At 43.9% G+C, this 22,720-nt stretch overlaps 1 long non-coding RNA gene across 5 annotated transcripts in view; it reads left to right on the top strand.

Annotated features, from left to right (window-relative positions):
• The window catches only part of LOC307181408, a 1,608,936-nt gene that overhangs the window by 1,357,558 nt on the left and 228,658 nt on the right, over positions 1 to 22,720 (top strand). For 3 of the 5 annotated variants that reach the window (XR_013826693.1, XR_013826694.1, XR_013826695.1), the window contains exon 6: positions 826 to 888. The exons of the other annotated variants lie outside the window; for them this stretch is intronic. This is a non-coding gene — a long non-coding RNA (uncharacterized lncRNA). Of the gene's footprint in view, positions 1 to 825; positions 889 to 22,720 lie in introns of those variants that run through there. 5 annotated transcript variants of the gene reach the window in all.

Here is a 22,720-nt window from a genome sequence, read left to right as displayed (position 1 = left end):
TGGCCGCAACACCGCAGGATGGCTTCAGGCCCTAATCTGGTTCCGGCCCGGCATGCTGAGCCTTTGGTTAATTCCTCTTCCTGGTGGGAAATGAGAGTTGAATTTGCCCGTCCAGACACCTCCAGCTAGCCTCTCATTGGTTCTCGCTATTCCTGTTCATCTTCCGCAGATATTGCAAACTGGGCCAAACAGGAGGTTAAAGGGACTGACTCTCCAAGTGGGGAGAGTGTTAGTAAAGCGTCTGGAATGTTGCACCCGAGTACCAGGGGAAGAAAACTGAGACATATTTGAACACGTCTCCCGTTCACATGGTTGATCATACTCTGGGTTCCACATGCATGTTTTAGCTGAAGGAAGAATACCTTAAACCTGGAGAGTTGAGACCCGTGTAATGGGTACCATGCAATATGACTTCAAAGGGTCTTCATTTGCTCACCGAACCTCTCCAATCATATCACTGCTGCGTTTATGCCCCTGTACACACGCTTGATTCTCTTTTGGAGACATAGCAATCCATAGGTTTTAAGATACTTACTAGTCAGGTACATTCTTAGGCGTTTAATATGGGGTTTTGAGTCCATTTCGTTGAGCAAGGAGTAGCTCTTGTCTATTCCATATTTGGCTTAAGGAACTTTATCTGTGCTCATTTCAATCTCTGGTTTTATGCAGCACCCCAACTCACCTTTCCCCTTAAGCAAGCATAAGTTGGTTTTCTAAATTTGAGACCCTGTTCTGTTTTGGAATGCAGTTCCTGTGTAGCCAAGTTTACATTCCGTGTATTAGTGATATCTTATGATGTTTCTTTTTCTGTGTGACTTATTTCAGTTAGAATCATCATACCTGAATCCACCAATTGTGCTGCTAAGGGCCTGATGACACAGATTTCATTGCTGAGTGATATTGCTTTGTAAGTAAATACCACAACTTCTTTATCCATTTTTCACTTTCTGTGATGTTGAACTTGTACTGTAAACGAGGTTCTTGTAAACAGAGCCGTTCCAAACTTTGGGGTGGCTGTGTCTTTTTCATTTTAATTTCCCTAAGCTATAGGACCATAAGTGGAAGTGCCCTAGGTTCTGTTGCTTTGTTTTTTAGTTGTTTCAGGAAACACCATACACTTCTCCCAAGTGGTTCTTGGCAATTTACATCCCGCCCATCAGCATAACAAGGCTCCCAGTTCTCCATGGCCTGTCCTGCCTTTCTGGATTTTACACTTTTTTCAGATGGCCCTTTTGACCGGGGGGAAGTGAGACTTCATTGTAGTGCAGATTTCCTTTGCAAGCTTGCTTGGTTGGCCACAAAGGGCGTATGCGTTTTTTCCTGAATATATTCAGGAAAAAACGCATACGCCCTTTTTGGCCAAGTGCATCATTGTGGACGTTCTGCCTCTTTTCCTATGCTTTCAATGCAATTCCAGTCTACCTCCTGAAATCGGTTTCCTGCAATTCTGCCCCGCTTTCAAGTCCTCTTGGCAGCCTTACTTCAGTCTATTTTTGGACGATAGCTGTCATTTATAACTCTGCAGGTTTGTGAATTACAGTGCCCCTGAGCTCCTTTCTTCAACTCGCTTTCTTGTGACCTGGCCGCAACACCGCAGGATGGCTTCAGGCCCTAATCTGGTTCCGGCCCGGCATGCTGAGCCTTTGGTTAATTCCTCTTCCTGGTGGGAAATGAGAGTTGAATTTGCCCGTCCAGACACCTCCAGCTAGCCTCTCATTGGTTCTCGCTATTCCTGTTCATCTTCCGCAGAAATTGCAAACTGGGCCAAACAGGAGGTTAAAGGGACTGACTCTCCAAGTGGGGAGAGTGTTAGTAAAGCGTCTGGAATCTTGCACCCGAGTACCAGGGGAGGAAAACTGAGACATATTTGAACACGTCTCCCGTTCACATGGTTGATCATACTCTGGGTTCCACATGCATGTTTTAGCTGAAGGAAGAATACCTTAAACCTGGAGAGTTGAGACCCGTGTAATGGGTACCATGCAATATGACTTCAAAGGGTCTTCATTTGCTCACGAACCCCTCCAATCCTATCACTGCTGCATTTATGCCCATGTACACATGCTTGATTCTCTTTCAGAGACATAGCAATCCATAGGTTTTAAGATACTTACTAGTCAGGTACATTCTTAGGTGTTTAATATGTGGTGTTGAGTCCATTTTGTTGAGCAAGGAGTAGCTCTTGTCTATTCCATATTTGGCTTAAGGAACTTTATCTGTGCTCATGTCAATCTCTGGTTTTATGCAGCACCCCAACTCACCTTTCCCCTTAAGCAAGCATAAGTTGGTTTTCTAAATTTGAGACCCTGTTCTGTTCTGTAATTCAGTTCCTGTGTAGCCAAGTTTACATTCCGTGTATTACTGATATCTTATGATGTTTCTTTTTCCGTGTGACTTATTTCAGTTAGAATCATCATACCTGAATCCACTCATTGTGATGCTAAGGGCCTGATGACACAGATTTCATTGCTGAGTGATATTGCTTTGTAAGTAAATACCACAACTTCTTTATCCATTTTTCACTTTCTGCGATGTTGAACTTGTACTGTAAACGAGTTTCTTGTAAACAGAGCCGTTCCAAACTTTGGGGTGGCTGTGTCTTTTTGATTTTAATTTCCCTAAGCTATAGGACCATAAGTGGAAGTGCCCTAGGTTCTGTTGCTTTGTTTTTTAGATGTTTCAGGAAACACCATACACTTCTCCCAAGTGGTTGTTGGCAATTTACATCCCGCCCATCAGCATAACAAGGCTCCCAGTTCTCCATGGCCTGTCCTGCCTTTCTGGATTTTACACTTTTTTCAGATGGCCCTTTTGACCGGGGGGAAGTGAGACTTCATTGTAGTGCAAATTTCCTTTGCAAGCTTGCTTGTTTGGCCAAAAAGGGCGTATGCGTTTTTTCCTGAATATATTCAGGAACAAACGCATACGCCCTTTTTGGCCAAGTGCATCATTGTGGACGTTCTGCCTCTTTTCCTATGCTTTCAATGCAATTCCAGTCTACCTCCTGAAATCGGTTTCCTGCAATTCTGCCCCGCTTTCAAGTCCTCTTGGCAGCCTTACTTCAGTATATTTTTGGACGATAGCTGTCATTTATAACTCTGCAGGTTTGTGAATTACAGTGCCCCTGAGCTCCTTTCTTCAACTCGCTTTCTTGTGACCTGGCCGCAACACCGCAGGATGTCTTCAGGCCCTAATCTGGTTCTGGCACGGCACGCTGAGCCTTTGGTTAATTCCTCTTCCTGGTGGGAAATGAGAGTTATATTTGCCCATCCAGACACCTCCAGCTAGTCTTTCATTGGTTCTCGCTATTCCTGTTCATCTTCCACAGAAATTGCAAACTGGGCCAAACAGGAAGTTAAAGGGACTGACTCTCCAAGTGGGGAGAGTGTTAGTAAAGTGTCTGGAATGTTGCACCCGAGTACCAGGGTACGAAAACTGAGACATATTTGAACACGTCTCCCGATCACATGGTTGATCATACTCTAGGTTCCACATGCATGTTTTAGATGAAGGAAGAATACCTTAAACCTGGAGAGTTGAAACCCGTGGAATGGGTACCATGCAATATGACTTCAAAGGGTCTTCATTTGCTCACGAACCTCTCCAATCCTATCACTGCTGCGTTTATGCCCCTGTACACATGCTTGATTCCCTTTCGGAGACATAGCAATCCATAGGTTTTAAGATACTTACTAGTCAGGTGCATTCTTAGGCGTTTAATATGGGGTTTTGTGTCCATTTCGTTGAGCAAGGAGTAGCTCTTGTGTATTCCATATTTGGCTTAAGGAACTTTATCTGTGCTCATTTCAATCTCTGGTTTTATGCAGCACCCCAACTCACCTTTCACCTTAAGCAAGCATAAGTTGGTTTTCTAAATTTGAGACCCTGTTCTGTTTTGGAATGCAGTTCCTGTGTAGCCAAGTTTACATTCCGTGTATTAGTGATATCTTATGATGTTTCTTTTTCTGTGTGACTTATTTCAGTTAGAATCATCGTACCTGAATCCACTCATTATGCTGCTACGGGCCTGATGACATAGATTTCATTGCTGAGTGATACTGCATTGTACGTAAGTTCCACAAGTTCTTTATCCATTTTTCACTTTCTGTGATATTGAACTTGTACGGTAAACGAGGTTCTTGTAAACGGAGGCGTCCCAAACTTTGGGGTGGCTGTGTCTTTTTGATTTTAATTTCCCTAAGCTATAGGACCATAAGCGCAAGTGCCCTCGGCTCTGTTGCTTTGTTTTTTAGATGTTTCAGGAAACACCATACACTTCTCCTGAGTGTCTGTTGGCAATTTACATCCCGCCCATCAGCATAACAAGGCTCCCAGTTCTCCATGACCTGTCCTGCCTTTCTGGATTTTACACTTTTTTCAGATGGCCCTTTTGACCGGGGGGAAGTGAGACTTCATTGTAGTGCAGATTTCCTTTGCAAGCTTGCTTGGTTGGCCAAAAAGGGCGTATGCGTTTTTTCCTGAATATATTCAGGAAAAAACGCATACGCCCTTTTTGGCCAAGTGCATCATTGTGGACGTTCTGCCTCTTTTCCTATGCTTTCAATGCAATTCCAGTCTACCTCCTGAAATCGGTTTCCTGCAATTCTGCCCCGCTTTCAAGTCCTCTTGGCAGCCTTACTTCAGTCTATTTTTGGACGATAGCTGTCATTTATAACTCTGCAGGTTTGTGAATTACAGTGCCCCTGAGCTCCTTTCTTCAACTCGCTTTCTTTTGAGCTGGCCGCAACACCGCAGGATGGCTTCAGGCGCTAATCTGGTTCCGGTACGGCACGCTGAGCCTTTGGTTATTTCCTCTTCCTGGTGGGAAATGAGAGTTAAATTTGCCCGTCCAGACATCTCCAGCTAGCCTCTCATTGGTTCTCGCTATTCCTGTTCATCTTCCGCAGAAATTGGAAACTGTGCCAAACAGGAGGTTAAAGGCGCTGACTCTCCAAGTGGGGAGAGTGTTAGTAAAGCATCTGGAATGTTGCACCCGAGTACCAGGGTACGAAAACTGAGACATATTTGAACACGTCTCCCGATCACATGGTTGGTCATACTCTAGGTTCCACATGCATGTTTTAGGTGAAGGAAGAATACCTTAAACCTGGGTATTTGAAACCCGTGGAATGGGTACCATGCAATATGACTTCAAAGGGTGTTCATTTGCTCACCGAACCTCTCCAATCCTATCACTGCTGCGTTTATGCCCCTGTACACATTCTTGATTCTCTTTCGGAGACATAGCAATCCATAGGTTTTAAGATACTTACTAGTCAGGTACATTCTTAGGAGTTTAATATGCAGTGTTGAGTCCATTTCGTTGAGCAAGGAGTAGCTCTTGTCTATTCCATATTTGGCTTAAGGAACTTTATCTGTGCTCATTTCAATCTCTGGTTTTATGCAGCACCCCAACTCACCTTTCCCCTTAAGCAAGCATAAGTTGGTTTTCTAAATTTGAGACCCTGTTCTGTTTTGGAATGCAGTTCCTGTGTAGCCAAGTTTACATTCCATGTATTAGTGATATCTTATGATGTTTCTTTTTCTGTGTGACTTATTTCAGTTAGAATCATCATACCTGAATCCACTCATTGTGCTGCTAAGGGCCTGATGACACAGATTTCATTGCTGAGTGATATTGCTTTGTAAGTAAATACCACAACTTTTTTATCCATTTTTCACTTTCTGCGATGTTGAACTTGTACTGTAAACGAGGTTCCTGTAAACAGAGCCGTTCCAAAATTTGGGGTGGCTGTGTCTTTTTCATTTTAATTTCCCTAAGCTATAGGACCATAAGTGGAAGTGCCCTAGGCTCTGATGCTTTGTTTTTTAGATGTTTCAGGAAACACCATACACTTCTCCTGAGTGTCTGTTGGCAATTTACATCCCGCCCATCAGCATAACAAGGCTCCCAGTTCTCCATGGCCTGTCCTGCCTCTCTGGATTTTACACTTTTTTCAGATGTCCCTTTTGACCGGGGAGAAGTGAGACTTCATTGTAGTGCAGATTTCCTTTGCAAGTTTGCTTGGTTGGCCATAAAGGGCGTATGCGTTTTTTCCTGAATATATTCAGGAAAAAACGCATACGCCCTTTTTGGCCAAGTGCATCATTGTGGACGTTCTGCCTCTTTTCCTATGCCTTCAATGCAATTCCAGTCTACCTCCTGAAATCGGTTTCCTGCAATTCTGCCCCGCTTTCAAGTCCTCTTGGCAGCCTTACTTCAGTCTATTTTTGGACGATAGCTGTCATTTATAACTCTGCAGGTTTGTGAATTACAGTGCCCCTGAGCTCCTTTCTTCAACTCGCTTTCTTGTGACCTGGCCGCAACACCGCAGGATGTCTACAGGCCCTAATCTGGTTCCGGCACGGCACGCTGAGCCTTTGGTTAATTCCTCTTCCTGGTGGGAAATGAGAGTTAAATTTGCCCATCCAGACACCTCCAGCTAGTCTCTCATTGGTTCTCGCTATTCCTGTTTATCTTCCACAGAAATTGCAAACTGGGCCAAACAGGAGGTTAAAGGGACTGACTCTCCAAGTGGGGAGAGTGTTAGTAAAGCGTCTGGAATGTTGCACCCGAGTACCAGGGTACGAAAACTGAGACATATTTGAACACGTCTCCCGATCACATGGTTGATCATAATCTAGGTTCCACATGCATGTTTTAGCTGAAGGAACAATACCTTAAACTTGGAGAGTTGAGACCCGTGGAATGGGTACCATGCAATATGACTTCAAAGGGTCTTCATTTGCTCACGAACCCCTCCAATCCTATCACTGCTGCGTTTATGCCCATGTACACATGCTTGATTCTCTTTCGGAGACATAGCAATCCATAGGTTTTAAGATACTTACTAGTCAGGTACATTCTTAGGCGTTTAATATGCGGTGTTGAGTCCATTTCGTTGAGCAAGGAGTAGCTCTTGTCTATTCCATATTTGGCTTAAGGAACTTTATCTGTGCTCATTTCAATCTCTGGTTTTATGCAGCACCCCAACTCACCTTTCCCCTTAAGCAAGCATAAGTTGGTTTTCTAAATTTGAGACCCTGTTCTGTTTTGGAATGCAGTTCCTGTGTAGCCAAGTTTACATTCCGTGTATTAGTGATATCTTATGATGTTTCTTTTTCTGTGTGACTTATTTCAGTTAGAATCATCATACCTGAATCCACTCATTGTGCTGCTAAGGGCCTGATGACACAGATTTCATTGCTGAGTGATATTGCTTTGTAAGTAAATACCACATCTTCTTTATCCATTTTTCACTTTCTGCGATGTTGAACTTGTACTGTAAACGAGGTTCTTGTAAACAGAGCCGTTCCAAACTTTGGGGTGGCTGTGTCTTTTTCATTTTAATTTCCCTAAGCTATAGGACCATAAGTGGAAGTGCCCTAGGTTCTGTTGCTTTGTTTTTTAGTTGTTTCAGGAAACACCATACACTTCTCCCAAGTGGTTCTTGGCAATTTACATCCCGCCCATCAGCATAACAAGGCTCCCAGTTCTCCATGGCCTGTCCTGCCTTTCTGGATTTTACCCTTTTTTCAGATGGCCCTTTTGACCGGGGGGAAGTGAGACTTCATTGTAGTGCAGATTTCCTTTGCAAGCTTGCTTGGTTGGCCAAAAAGGGCGTATGCGTTTTTTCCTGAATATATTCAGGAAAAAACGCATACGCCCTTTTTGGCCAAGTGCATCATTGTGGACGTTCTGCCTCTTTTCCTATGCTTTCAATGCAATTCCAGTCTACCTCCTGAAATCGGTTTCCTGCAATTCTGCCCCGCTTTCAAGTCCTCTTGGCAGCCTTACTTCAGTCTATTTTTGGACGATAGCTGTCATTTATAACTCTGCAGGTTTGTGAATTACAGTGCCCCTGAGCTCCTTTCTTCAACTCGCTTTCTTGTGACCTGGCCGCAACACCGCAGGATGGCTTCAGGCCCTAATCTGTTTCCGGCCCGGCATGCTGAGCCTTTGGTTAATTCCTCTTCCTGGTGGGAAATGAGAGTTGAATTTGCCCGTCCAGACACCTCCAGCTAGCCTCTCATTGGTTCTCGCTATTCCTGTTCATCTTCCGCAGAAATTGCAAACTGGGCCAAACAGGAGGTTAAAGGGACTGACTCTCCAAGTCGGGAGAGTGTTAGTAAAGCGTCTGGAATGTTGCACTCGAGTAACAGGGGAGGAAAACTGAGACATATTTGAACACGTCTCCCGTTCACATGGTTGATCATACTCTGGGTTCCACATGCATGCTTTAGCTGAAGGAAGAATACCTTAAACCTGGAGAGTTGAGACCCGTGTAATGGGTACCATGCAATATGACTTCAAAGGGTCTTCATTTGCTCACCGAACCTCTCCAATCCTATCACTGCTGCGTTTATGCCCCTGTACACACGCTTGATTCTCTTTTGGAGACATAGCAATCCATAGGTTTTAAGATACTTACTAGTCAGGTACATTCTTAGGCGTTTAATATGCGGTGTTGAGTCCATTTCGTTGAGCAAGGAGTAGCTCTTGTCTATTCCATATTTGGCTTAAGGAACTTTATCTGTGCTCATTTCAATCTCTGGTTTTATGCAGCACCCCAACTCACCTTTCCCCTTAAGCAAGCATAAGTTGGTTTTCTAAATTTGAGACCCTGTTCTGTTTTGGAATGCAGTTCCTGTGTAGCCAAGTTTACATTCCATGTATTAGTGATATCTTATGATGTTTCTTTTTCTGTGTGACTTATTTCAGTTAGAATCATCATACCTGAATCCACTCATTGTGCTGCTAAGGGCCTGATGACACAGATTTCATTGCTGAGTGATATTGCTTTGTAAGTAAATACCACAACTTTTTTATCCATTTTTCACTTTCTGCGATGTTGAACTTGTACTGTAAACGAGGTTCCTGTAAACAGAGCCGTTCCAAAATTTGGGGTGGCTGTGTCTTTTTCATTTTAATTTCCCTAAGCTATAGGACCATAAGTGGAAGTGCCCTAGGCTCTGATGCTTTGTTTTTTAGATGTTTCAGGAAACACCATACACTTCTCCTGAGTGTCTGTTGGCAATTTACATCCCGCCCATCAGCATAACAAGGCTCCCAGTTCTCCATGGCCTGTCCTGCCTCTCTGGATTTTACACTTTTTTCAGATGTCCCTTTTGACCGGGGAGAAGTGAGACTTCATTGTAGTGCAGATTTCCTTTGCAAGTTTGCTTGGTTGGCCATAAAGGGCGTATGCGTTTTTTCCTGAATATATTCAGGAAAAAACGCATACGCCCTTTTTGGCCAAGTGCATCATTGTGGACGTTCTGCCTCTTTTCCTATGCCTTCAATGCAATTCCAGTCTACCTCCTGAAATCGGTTTCCTGCAATTCTGCCCCGCTTTCAAGTCCTCTTGGCAGCCTTACTTCAGTCTATTTTTGGACGATAGCTGTCATTTATAACTCTGCAGGTTTGTGAATTACAGTGCCCCTGAGCTCCTTTCTTCAACTCGCTTTCTTGTGACCTGGCCGCAACACCGCAGGATGTCTACAGGCCCTAATCTGGTTCCGGCACGGCACGCTGAGCCTTTGGTTAATTCCTCTTCCTGGTGGGAAATGAGAGTTAAATTTGCCCATCCAGACACCTCCAGCTAGTCTCTCATTGGTTCTCGCTATTCCTGTTTATCTTCCACAGAAATTGCAAACTGGGCCAAACAGGAGGTTAAAGGGACTGACTCTCCAAGTGGGGAGAGTGTTAGTAAAGCGTCTGGAATGTTGCACCCGAGTACCAGGGTACGAAAACTGAGACATATTTGAACACGTCTCCCGATCACATGGTTGATCATAATCTAGGTTCCACATGCATGTTTTAGCTGAAGGAACAATACCTTAAACTTGGAGAGTTGAGACCCGTGGAATGGGTACCATGCAATATGACTTCAAAGGGTCTTCATTTGCTCACGAACCCCTCCAATCCTATCACTGCTGCGTTTATGCCCATGTACACATGCTTGATTCTCTTTCGGAGACATAGCAATCCATAGGTTTTAAGATACTTACTAGTCAGGTACATTCTTAGGCGTTTAATATGCGGTGTTGAGTCCATTTCGTTGAGCAAGGAGTAGCTCTTGTCTATTCCATATTTGGCTTAAGGAACTTTATCTGTGCTCATTTCAATCTCTGGTTTTATGCAGCACCCCAACTCACCTTTCCCCTTAAGCAAGCATAAGTTGGTTTTCTAAATTTGAGACCCTGTTCTGTTTTGGAATGCAGTTCCTGTGTAGCCAAGTTTACATTCCGTGTATTAGTGATATCTTATGATGTTTCTTTTTCTGTGTGACTTATTTCAGTTAGAATCATCATACCTGAATCCACTCATTGTGCTGCTAAGGGCCTGATGACACAGATTTCATTGCTGAGTGATATTGCTTTGTAAGTAAATACCACATCTTCTTTATCCATTTTTCACTTTCTGCGATGTTGAACTTGTACTGTAAACGAGGTTCTTGTAAACAGAGCCGTTCCAAACTTTGGGGTGGCTGTGTCTTTTTCATTTTAATTTCCCTAAGCTATAGGACCATAAGTGGAAGTGCCCTAGGTTCTGTTGCTTTGTTTTTTAGTTGTTTCAGGAAACACCATACACTTCTCCCAAGTGGTTCTTGGCAATTTACATCCCGCCCATCAGCATAACAAGGCTCCCAGTTCTCCATGGCCTGTCCTGCCTTTCTGGATTTTACCCTTTTTTCAGATGGCCCTTTTGACCGGGGGGAAGTGAGACTTCATTGTAGTGCAGATTTCCTTTGCAAGCTTGCTTGGTTGGCCAAAAAGGGCGTATGCGTTTTTTCCTGAATATATTCAGGAAAAAACGCATACGCCCTTTTTGGCCAAGTGCATCATTGTGGACGTTCTGCCTCTTTTCCTATGCTTTCAATGCAATTCCAGTCTACCTCCTGAAATCGGTTTCCTGCAATTCTGCCCCGCTTTCAAGTCCTCTTGGCAGCCTTACTTCAGTCTATTTTTGGACGATAGCTGTCATTTATAACTCTGCAGGTTTGTGAATTACAGTGCCCCTGAGCTCCTTTCTTCAACTCGCTTTCTTGTGACCTGGCCGCAACACCGCAGGATGGCTTCAGGCCCTAATCTGTTTCCGGCCCGGCATGCTGAGCCTTTGGTTAATTCCTCTTCCTGGTGGGAAATGAGAGTTGAATTTGCCCGTCCAGACACCTCCAGCTAGCCTCTCATTGGTTCTCGCTATTCCTGTTCATCTTCCGCAGAAATTGCAAACTGGGCCAAACAGGAGGTTAAAGGGACTGACTCTCCAAGTCGGGAGAGTGTTAGTAAAGCGTCTGGAATGTTGCACTCGAGTAACAGGGGAGGAAAACTGAGACATATTTGAACACGTCTCCCGTTCACATGGTTGATCATACTCTGGGTTCCACATGCATGCTTTACCTGAAGGAAGAATACCTTAAACCTGGAGAGTTGAGACCCGTGTAATGGGTACCATGCAATATGACTTCAAAGGGTCTTCATTTGCTCACCGAACCTCTCCAATCCTATCACTGCTGCGTTTATGCCCCTGTACACACGCTTGATTCTCTTTTGGAGACATAGCAATCCATAGGTTTTAAGATACTTACTAGTCAGGTACATTCTTAGGCGTTTAATATGGGGTTTTGAGTCCATTTCGTTGAGCAAGGAGTAGCTCTTGTCTATTCCATATTTGGCTTAAGGAACTTTATCTGTGCTCATTTCAATCTCTGGTTTTATGCAGCACCCCAACTCACCTTTCCCCTTAAGCAAGCATAAGTTGGTTTTCTAAATTTGAGACCCTGTTCTGTTTTGGAATGCAGTTCCTGTGTAGCCAAGTTTACATTCCGTGTATTAGTGATATCTTATGATGTTTCTTTTTCTGTGTGACTTATTTCAGTTAGAATCATCATACCTGAATCCACTCATTGTGCTGCTAAGGGCCTGATGACACAGATTTCATTGCTGAGTGATATTGCTTTGTAAGTAAATACCACAACTTCTTTATCCATTTTTCACTTTCTGCGATGTTGAACTTGTACTGTAAACGAGGTTCTTGTAAACAGAGCTGTTCCAAACTTTGGGGTGGCTGTGTCTTTTTCATTTTAATTTCCCTAAGCTATAGGACCATAAGTGGAAGTGCCCTAGGTTCTGTTGCTTTGTTTTTTAGTTGTTTCAGGAAACACCATACACTTCTCCCAAGTGGTTCTTGGCAATTTACATCCCGCCCATCAGCATAACAAGGCTCCCAGTTCTCCATGGCCTGTCCTGCCTTTCTGGATTTTACCCTTTTTTCAGATGACCCTTTTGACCGGGGGGAAGTGAGACTTCATTGTAGTGCAGATTTCCTTTGCAAGCTTGCTTGGTTGGCCAAAAAGGGCGTATGCGTTTTTTCCTGAATATATTCAGGAAAAAACGCATACGCCCTTTTTGGCCAAGTGCATCATTGTGGACGTTCTGCCTCTTTTCCTATGCTTTCAATGCAATTCCAGTCTACCTCCTGAAATCGGTTTCCTGCAATTCTGCCCCGCTTTCAAGTCCTCTTGGCAGCCTTACTTCAGTCTATTTTTGGACGATAGCTGTCATTTATAACTCTGCAGGTTTGTGAATTACAGTGCCCCTGAGCTCCTTTCTTCAACTCGCTTTCTTGTGACCTGGCCGCAACACCGCAGGATGGCTTCAGGCCCTAATCTGGTTCCGGCCCGGCATGCTGAGCCTTTGGTTAATTCCTCTTCCTGGTGGGAAATGAGAGTTGAATTTGCCCGTCCAGACACCTCCAGCTAGCCTCTCATTGGTTCTCGCTATTCCTGTTCATCTTCCGCAGAAATTGCAAACTGGGCCAAACAGGAGGTTAAAGGGACTGACTCTCCAAGTGGGGAGAGTGTTAGTAAAGCGTCTGGAATGTTGAACCCGAGTACCAGGGTACGAAAACTGAGACATATTTGAACACGTCTCCCGATCACATGGTTGATCATAATCTAGGTTCCACATGCATGTTTTAGCTGAAGGAACAATACCTTAAACCTGGAGAGTTGAGACCCGTGTAATGGGTACCATGCAATATGACTTCAAAGGGTCTTCATTTGCTCACGAACCCCTCCAATCCTATCACTGCTGCATTTATGCCCATGTACACATGCTTGATTCTATTTCGGAGACATAGCAATCCATAGGTTTTAAGATACTTACTAGTCAGGTACATTCTTAGGCGTTTAATATGCGGTGTTGAGTCCATTTCGTTGAGCAAGGAGTAGCTCTTGTCTATTCCATATTTGGCTTAAGGAACTTTATCTGTGCTCATTTCAATCTCTGGTTTTATGCAGCACCCCAACTCACCTTTCCCCTTAAGCAAGCATAAGTTGGTTTTCTAAATTTGAGACCCTGTTCTGTTCTGTAATTCAGTTCCTGTGTAGCCAAGTTTACATTCCGTGTATTACTGATATCTTATGATGTTTCTTTTTCTGTGTGACTTATTTCAGTTAGAATCATCATACCTGAATCCACTCATTGTGCTGCTAAGGGCCTGATGACACAGATTTCATTGCTGAGTGATATTGCTTTGTAAGTAAATACCACAACTTCTTTATCCATTTTTCACTTTCTGCGATGTTGAACTTGTACTGTGAACGAGGTTCTTGTAAACAGAGCCGTTCCAAACTTTGGGGTGGCTGTGTCTTTTTCATTTTAATTTCCCTAAGCTATAGGACCATAAGTGGAAGTGCCCTAGGTTCTGTTGCTTTGTTTTTTAGATGTTTCAGGAAACACCATACACTTCTCCCAAGTGGTTGTTGGCAATTTACATCCCGCCCATCAGCATAACAAGGCTCCCAGTTCTCCATGGCCTGTCCTGCCTTTCTGGATTTTACCCTTTTTTCAGATGGCCCTTTTGACCGGGGGGAAGTGAGACTTCATTGTAGTGCAGATTTCCTTTGCAAGCTTGCTTGGTTGGCCACAAAGGGCGTATGCGTTTTTTCCTGAATATATTCAGGAAAAAACGCATACGCCCTTTTTGGCCAAGTGCATCATTGTGGACGTTCTGCCTCTTTTCCTATGCTTTCAATGCAATTCCAGTCTACCTCCTGAAATCGGTTTCCTGCAATTCTGCCCCGCTTTCAAGTCCTCTTGGCAGCCTTACTTCAGTCTATTTTTGGACGATAGCTGTCATTTATAACTCTGCAGGTTTGTGAATTACAGTGCCCCTGAGCTCCTTTCTTCAACTCGCTTTCTTGTGACCTGGCCGCAACACCGCAGGATGGCTTCAGGCCCTAATCTGGTTCCGGCCCGGCATGCTGAGCCTTTGGTTAATTCCTCTTCCTGGTGGGAAATGAGAGTTGAATTTGCCCGTCCAGACACCTCCAGCTAGCCTCTCATTGGTTCTCGCTATTCCTGTTCATCTTCCGCAGATATTGCAAACTGGGCCAAACAGGAGGTTAAAGGGACTGACTCTCCAAGTGGGGAGAGTGTTAGTAAAGCGTCTGGAATGTTGCACCCGAGTACCAGGGGAGGAAAACTGAGACATATTTGAACACGTCTCCCGTTCACATGGTTGATCATACTCTGGGTTCCACATGCATGTTTTAGCTGAAGGAAGAATACCTTAAACCTGGAGAATTGAGACCCGTGTAATGGGTACCATGCAATATGACTTCAAAGGGTCTTCATTTGCTCACCGAACCTCTCCAATCATATCACTGCTGCGTTTATGCCCCTGTACACACGCTTGATTCTCTTTTGGAGACATAGCAATCCATAGGTTTTAAGATACTTACTAGTCAGGTACATTCTTAGGCGTTTAATATGGGGTTTTGAGTCCTTTTCGTTGAGCAAGGAGTAGCTCTTGTCTATTCCATATTTGGCTTAAGGAACTTTATCTGTGCTCATTTCAATCTCTGGTTTTATGCAGCACCCCAACTCACCTTTCCCCTTAAGCAAGCATAAGTTGGTTTTCTAAATTTGAGACCCTGTTCTGTTTTGGAATGCAGTTCCTGTGTAGCCAAGTTTACATTCCGTGTATTAGTGATATCTTATGATGTTTCTTTTTCTGTGTGACTTATTTCAGTTAGAATCATCATACCTGAATCCACCAATTGTGCTGCTAAGGGCCTGATGACACAGATTTCATTGCTGAGTGATATTGCTTTGTAAGTAAATACCACAACTTCTTTATCCATTTTTCACTTTCTGTGATGTTGAACTTGTACTGTAAACGAGGTTCTTGTAAACAGAGCCGTTCCAAACTTTGGGGTGGCTGTGTCTTTTTCATTTTAATTTCCCTAAGCTATAGGACCATAAGTGGAAGTGCCCTAGGTTCTGTTGCTTTGTTTTTTAGTTGTTTCAGGAAACACCATACACTTCTCCCAAGTGGTTCTTGGCAATTTACATCCCGCCCATCAGCATAACAAGGCTGCCAGTTCTCCATGGCCTGTCCTGCCTTTCTGGATTTTACCCTTTTTTCAGATGGCCCTTTTGACCGGGGGGAAGTGAGACTTCATTGTAGTGCAGATTTCCTTTGCAAGCTTGCTTGGTTGGCCACAAAGGGCGTATGCGTTTTTTCCTGAATATATTCAGGAAAAAACGCATACGCCCTTTTTGGCCAAGTGCATCATTGTGGACGTTCTGCCTCTTTTCCTATGCTTTCAATGCAATTCCAGTCTACCTCCTGAAATCGGTTTCCTGCAATTCTGCCCCGCTTTCAAGTCCTCTTGGCAGCCTTACTTCAGTCTATTTTTGGACGATAGCTGTCATTTATAACTCTGCAGGTTTGTGAATTACAGTGCCCCTGAGCTCCTTTCTTCAACTCGCTTTCTTGTGACCTGGCCGCAACACCGCAGGATGGCTTCAGGCCCTAATCTGGTTCCGGCCCGGCATGCTGAGCCTTTGGTTAATTCCTCTTCCTGGTGGGAAATGAGAGTTGAATTTGCCCGTCCAGACACCTCCAGCTAGCCTCTCATTGGTTCTCGCTATTCCTGTTCATCTTCCGCAGAAATTGCAAACTGGGCCAAACAGGAGGTTAAAGGGACTGACTCTCCAAGTGGGGAGAGTGTTAGTAAAGCGTCTGGAATCTTGCACCCGAGTACCAGGGGAGGAAAACTGAGACATATTTGAACACGTCTCCCGTTCACATGGTTGATCATACTCTGGGTTCCACATGCATGTTTTAGCTGAAGGAAGAATACCTTAAACCTGGAGAGTTGAGACCCGTGTAATGGGTACCATGCAATATGACTTCAAAGGGTCTTCATTTGCTCACGAACCCCTCCAATCCTATCACTGCTGCATTTATGCCCATGTACACATGCTTGATTCTCTTTCAGAGACATAGCAATCCATAGGTTTTAAGATACTTACTAGTCAGGTACATTCTTAGGTGTTTAATATGTGGTGTTGAGTCCATTTCGTTGAGCAAGGAGTAGCTCTTGTCTATTCCATATTTGGCTTAAGGAACTTTATCTGTGCTCATTTCAATCTCTGGTTTTATGCAGCACCCCAACTCACCTTTCCCCTTAAGCAAGCATAAGTTGGTTTTCTAAATTTGAGACCCTGTTCTGTTCTGTAATTCAGTTCCTGTGTAGCCAAGTTTACATTCCGTGTATTACTGATATCTTATGATGTTTCTTTTTCTGTGTGACTTATTTCAGTTAGAATCATCATACCTGAATCCACTCATTGTGATGCTAAGGGCCTGATGACACAGATTTCATTGCTGAGTGATATTGCTTTGTAAGTAAATACCACAACTTCTTTATCCATTTTTCACTTTCTGCGATGTTGAACTTGTACTGTAAACGAGTTTCTTGTAAACAGAGCCGTTCCAAACTTTGGGGTGGCTGTGTGTTTTTGATTTTAATTTCCCTAAGCTATAGGACCATAAGTGGAAGTGCCCTAGGTTCTGTTGCTTTGTTTTTTAGATGTTTCAGGAAACACCATACACTTCTCCCAAGTGGTTGTTGGCAATTTACATCCCGCCCATCAGCATAACAAGGCTCCCAGTTCTCCATGGCCTGTCCTGCCTTTCTGGATTTTACACTTTTTTCAGATGGCCCTTTTGACCGGGGGGAAGTGAGACTTCATTGTAGTGCAAATTTCCTTTGCAAGCTTGCTTGGTTGGCCAAAAAGGGCGTATGCGTTTTTTCCTGAATATATTCAGGAAAAAACGCATACGCCCTTTTTGGCCAAGTGCATCATTGTGGACGTTCTGCCTCTTTTCCTATGCTTTCAATGCAATTCCAGTCTACCTCCTGAAATCGGTTTCCTGCAATTCTGCCCCGCTTTCAAGTCCTCTTGGCAGCCTTACTTCAGTATATTTTTGGACGATAGCTGTCATTTATAACTCTGCAGGTTTGTGAATTACAGTGCCCCTGAGCTCCTTTCTTCAACTCGCTTTCTTTTGAGCTGGCCGCAACACCGCAGGATGGCTTCAGGCCCTAATCTGGTTCCGGTACGGCACGCTGAGCCTTTGGTTATTTCCTCTTGCTGGTGGGAAATGAGAGTTAAATTTGCCCGTCCAGACATCTCCAGCTAGCCTCTCATTGGTTCTCGCTATTCCTGTTCATCTTCCGCAGAAATTGGAAACTGTGCCAAACAGGAGGTTAAAGGCGCTGACTCTCCAAGTGGGGAGAGTGTTAGTAAAGCATCTGGAATGTTGCACCCGAGTACCAGGGTACGAAAACTGAGACATATTTGAACACGTCTCCCGATCACATGGTTGGTCATACTCTAGGTTCCACATGCATGTTTTAGCTGAAGGAAGAATACCTTAAACCTGGGTATTTGAAACCCGTGGAATGGGTACCATGCAATATGACTTCAAAGGGTGTTCATTTGCTCACCGAACCTCTCCAATCCTATCACTGCTGCGTTTATGCCCCTGTACACATTCTTGATTCTCTTTCGGAGACATAGCAATCCATAGGTTTTAAGATACTTACTAGTCAGGTACATTCTTAGGAGTTTAATATGCGGTGTTGAGTCCATTTCGTTGAGCAAGGAGTAGCTCTTGTCTATTCCATATTTGGCTTAAGGAACTTTATCTGTGCTCATTTCAATCTCTGGTTTTATGCAGCACCCCAACTCACCTTTCCCCTTAAGCAAGCATAAGTTGGTTTTCTAAATTTGAGACCCTGTTCTGTTTTGGAATGCAGTTCCTGTGTAGCCAAGTTTACATTCCGTGTATTAGTGATATCTTATGATGTTTCTTTTTCTGTGTGACTTATTTCAGTTAGAATCATCATACCTGAATCCACTCATTGTGCTGCTAAGGGCCTGATGACACAGATTTCATTGCTGAGTGATATTGCTTTGTAAGTAAATACCACAACTTTTTTATCCATTTTTCACTTTCTGCGATGTTGAACTTGTACTGTAAACGAGGTTCCTGTAAACAGAGCCGTTCCAAAATTTGGGGTGGCTGTGTCTTTTTCATTTTAATTTCCCTAAGCTATAGGACCATAAGTGGAAGTGCCCTAGGCTCTGATGCTTTGTTTTTTAGATGTTTCAGGAAACACCATACACTTCTCCTGAGTGTCTGTTGGCAATTTACATCCCGCCCATCAGCATAACAAGGCTCCCAGTTCTCCATGGCCTGTCCTGCCTCTCTGGATTTTACACTTTTTTCAGATGTCCCTTTTGACCGGGGAGAAGTGAGACTTCATTGTAGTGCAGATTTCCTTTGCAAGTTTGCTTGGTTGGCCATAAAGGGCGTATGCGTTTTTTCCTGAATATATTCAGGAAAAAACGCATACGCCCTTTTTGGCCAAGTGCATCATTGTGGACGTTCTGCCTCTTTTCCTATGCCTTCAATGCAATTCCAGTCTACCTCCTGAAATCGGTTTCCTGCAATTCTGCCCCGCTTTCAAGTCCTCTTGGCAGCCTTACTTCAGTCTATTTTTGGACGATAGCTGTCATTTATAACTCTGCAGGTTTGTGAATTACAGTGCCCCTGAGCTCCTTTCTTCAACTCGCTTTCTTGTGACCTGGCCGCAACACCGCAGGATGTCTACAGGCCCTAATCTGGTTCCGGCACGGCACGCTGAGCCTTTGGTTAATTCCTCTTCCTGGTGGGAAATGAGAGTTAAATTTGCCCATCCAGACACCTCCAGCTAGTCTCTCATTGGTTCTCGCTATTCCTGTTTATCTTCCACAGAAATTGCAAACTGGGCCAAACAGGAGGTTAAAGGGACTGACTCTCCAAGTGGGGAGAGTGTTAGTAAAGCGTCTGGAATGTTGCACCCGAGTACCAGGGTACGAAAACTGAGACATATTTGAACACGTCTCCCGATCACATGGTTGATCATAATCTAGGTTCCACATGCATGTTTTAGCTGAAGGAACAATACCTTAAACTTGGAGAGTTGAGACCCGTGGAATGGGTACCATGCAATATGACTTCAAAGGGTCTTCATTTGCTCACGAACCCCTCCAATCCTATCACTGCTGCATTTATGCCCATGTACACATGCTTGATTCTCTTTCGGAGACATAGCAATCCATAGGTTTTAAGATACTTACTAGTCAGGTACATTCTTAGGCGTTTAATATGCGGTGTTGAGTCCATTTCGTTGAGCAAGGAGTAGCTCTTGTCTATTCCATATTTGGCTTAAGGAACTTTATCTGTGCTCATTTCAATCTCTGGTTTTATGCAGCACCCCAACTCACCTTTCCCCTTAAGCAAGCATAAGTTGGTTTTCTAAATTTGAGACCCTGTTCTGTTTTGGAATGCAGTTCCTGTGTAGCCAAGTTTACATTCCGTGTATTAGTGATATCTTATGATGTTTCTTTTTCTGTGTGACTTATTTCAGTTAGAATCATCATACCTGAATCCACTCATTGTGCTGCTAAGGGCCTGATGACACAGATTTCATTGCTGAGTGATATTGCTTTGTAAGTAAATACCACATCTTCTTTATCCATTTTTCACTTTCTGCGATGTTGAACTTGTACTGTAAACGAGGTTCTTGTAAACAGAGCCGTTCCAAACTTTGGGGTGGCTGTGTCTTTTTCATTTTAATTTCCCTAAGCTATAGGACCATAAGTGGAAGTGCCCTAGGTTCTGTTGCTTTGTTTTTTAGTTGTTTCAGGAAACACCATACACTTCTCCCAAGTGGTTCTTGGCAATTTACATCCCGCCCATCAGCATAACAAGGCTCCCAGTTCTCCATGGCCTGTCCTGCCTTTCTGGATTTTACCCTTTTTTCAGATGGCCCTTTTGACCGGGGGGAAGTGAGACTTCATTGTAGTGCAGATTTCCTTTGCAAGCTTGCTTGGTTGGCCAAAAAGGGCGTATGCGTTTTTTCCTGAATATATTCAGGAAAAAACGCATACGCCCTTTTTGGCCAAGTGCATCATTGTGGACGTTCTGCCTCTTTTCCTATGCTTTCAATGCAATTCCAGTCTACCTCCTGAAATCGGTTTCCTGCAATTCTGCCCCGCTTTCAAGTCCTCTTGGCAGCCTTACTTCAGTCTATTTTTGGACGATAGCTGTCATTTATAACTCTGCAGGTTTGTGAATTACAGTGCCCCTGAGCTCCTTTCTTCAACTCGCTTTCTTGTGACCTGGCCGCAACACCGCAGGATGGCTTCAGGCCCTAATCTGTTTCCGGCCCGGCATGCTGAGCCTTTGGTTAATTCCTCTTCCTGGTGGGAAATGAGAGTTGAATTTGCCCGTCCAGACACCTCCAGCTAGCCTCTCATTGGTTCTCGCTATTCCTGTTCATCTTCCGCAGAAATTGCAAACTGGGCCAAACAGGAGGTTAAAGGGACTGACTCTCCAAGTCGGGAGAGTGTTAGTAAAGCGTCTGGAATGTTGCACTCGAGTAACAGGGGAGGAAAACTGAGACATATTTGAACACGTCTCCCGTTCACATGGTTGATCATACTCTGGGTTCCACATGCATGCTTTAGCTGAAGGAAGAATACCTTAAACCTGGAGAGTTGAGACCCGTGTAATGGGTACCATGCAATATGACTTCAAAGGGTCTTCATTTGCTCACCGAACCTCTCCAATCCTATCACTGCTGCGTTTATGCCCCTGTACACACGCTTGATTCTCTTTTGGAGACATAGCAATCCATAGGTTTTAAGATACTTACTAGTCAGGTACATTCTTAGGCGTTTAATATGGGGTTTTGAGTCCATTTCGTTGAGCAAGGAGTAGCTCTTGTCTATTCCATATTTGGCTTAAGGAACTTTATCTGTGCTCATTTCAATCTCTGGTTTTATGCAGCACCCCAACTCACCTTTCCCCTTAAGCAAGCATAAGTTGGTTTTCTAAATTTGAGACCTTGTTCTGTTTTGGAATGCAGTTCCTGTGTAGCCAAGTTTACATTCCGTGTATTAGTGATATCTTATGATGTTTCTTTTTCTGTGTGACTTATTTCAGTTAGAATCATCATACCTGAATCCACTCATTGTGCTGCTAAGGGCCTGATGACACAGATTTCATTGCTGAGTGATATTGCTTTGTAAGTAAATACCACAACTTCTTTATCCATTTTTCACTTTCTGCGATGTTGAACTTGTACTGTAAACGAGGTTCTTGTAAACAGAGCTGTTCCAAACTTTGGGGTGGCTGTGTCTTTTTCATTTTAATTTCCCTAAGCTATAGGACCATAAGTGGAAGTGCCCTAGGTTCTGTTGCTTTGTTTTTTAGTTGTTTCAGGAAACACCATACACTTCTCCCAAGTGGTTCTTGGCAATTTACATCCCGCCCATCAGCATAACAAGGCTCCCAGTTCTCCATGGCCTGTCCTGCCTTTCTGGATTTTACCCTTTTTTCAGATGACCCTTTTGACCGGGGGGAAGTGAGACTTCATTGTAGTGCAGATTTCCTTTGCAAGCTTGCTTGGTTGGCCAAAAAGGGCGTATGCGTTTTTTCCTGAATATATTCAGGAAAAAACGCATACGCCCTTTTTGGCCAAGTGCATCATTGTGGACGTTCTGCCTCTTTTCCTATGCTTTCAATGCAATTCCAGTCTACCTCCTGAAATCGGTTTCCTGCAATTCTGCCCCGCTTTCAAGTCCTCTTGGCAGCCTTACTTCAGTCTATTTTTGGACGATAGCTGTCATTTATAACTCTGCAGGTTTGTGAATTACAGTGCCCCTGAGCTCCTTTCTTCAACTCGCTTTCTTGTGACCTGGCCGCAACACCGCAGGATGGCTTCAGGCCCTAATCTGGTTCCGGCCCGGCATGCTGAGCCTTTGGTTAATTCCTCTTCCTGGTGGGAAATGAGAGTTGAATTTGCCCGTCCAGACACCTCCAGCTAGCCTCTCATTGGTTCTCGCTATTCCTGTTCATCTTCCGCAGAAATTGCAAACTGGGCCAAACAGGAGGTTAAAGGGACTGACTCTCCAAGTGGGGAGAGTGTTAGTAAAGCGTCTGGAATGTTGAACCCGAGTACCAGGGTACGAAAACTGAGACATATTTGAACACGTCTCCCGATCACATGGTTGATCATAATCTAGGTTCCACATGCATGTTTTAGCTGAAGGAACAATACCTTAAACCTGGAGAGTTGAGACCCGTGTAATGGGTACCATGCAATATGACTTCAAAGGGTCTTCATTTGCTCACGAACCCCTCCAATCCTATCACTGCTGCATTTATGCCCATGTACACATGCTTGATTCTCTTTCGGAGACATAGCAATCCATAGGTTTTAAGATACTTACTAGTCAGGTACATTCTTAGGCGTTTAATATGGGGTGTTGAGTCCATTTCATTGAGCAAGGAGTAGCTCTTGTC

This window comes from Stenella coeruleoalba (genome assembly GCF_951394435.1).
Source record: "Stenella coeruleoalba genome assembly, contig: scaffold_69, whole genome shotgun sequence".
Classification (NCBI taxonomy): Eukaryota; Metazoa; Chordata; class Mammalia; order Artiodactyla; family Delphinidae; genus Stenella; species Stenella coeruleoalba.
The sequence above is the reverse complement of the archived record's forward strand: the minus strand, read 5'-3'. Positions and strand labels throughout refer to the sequence as shown.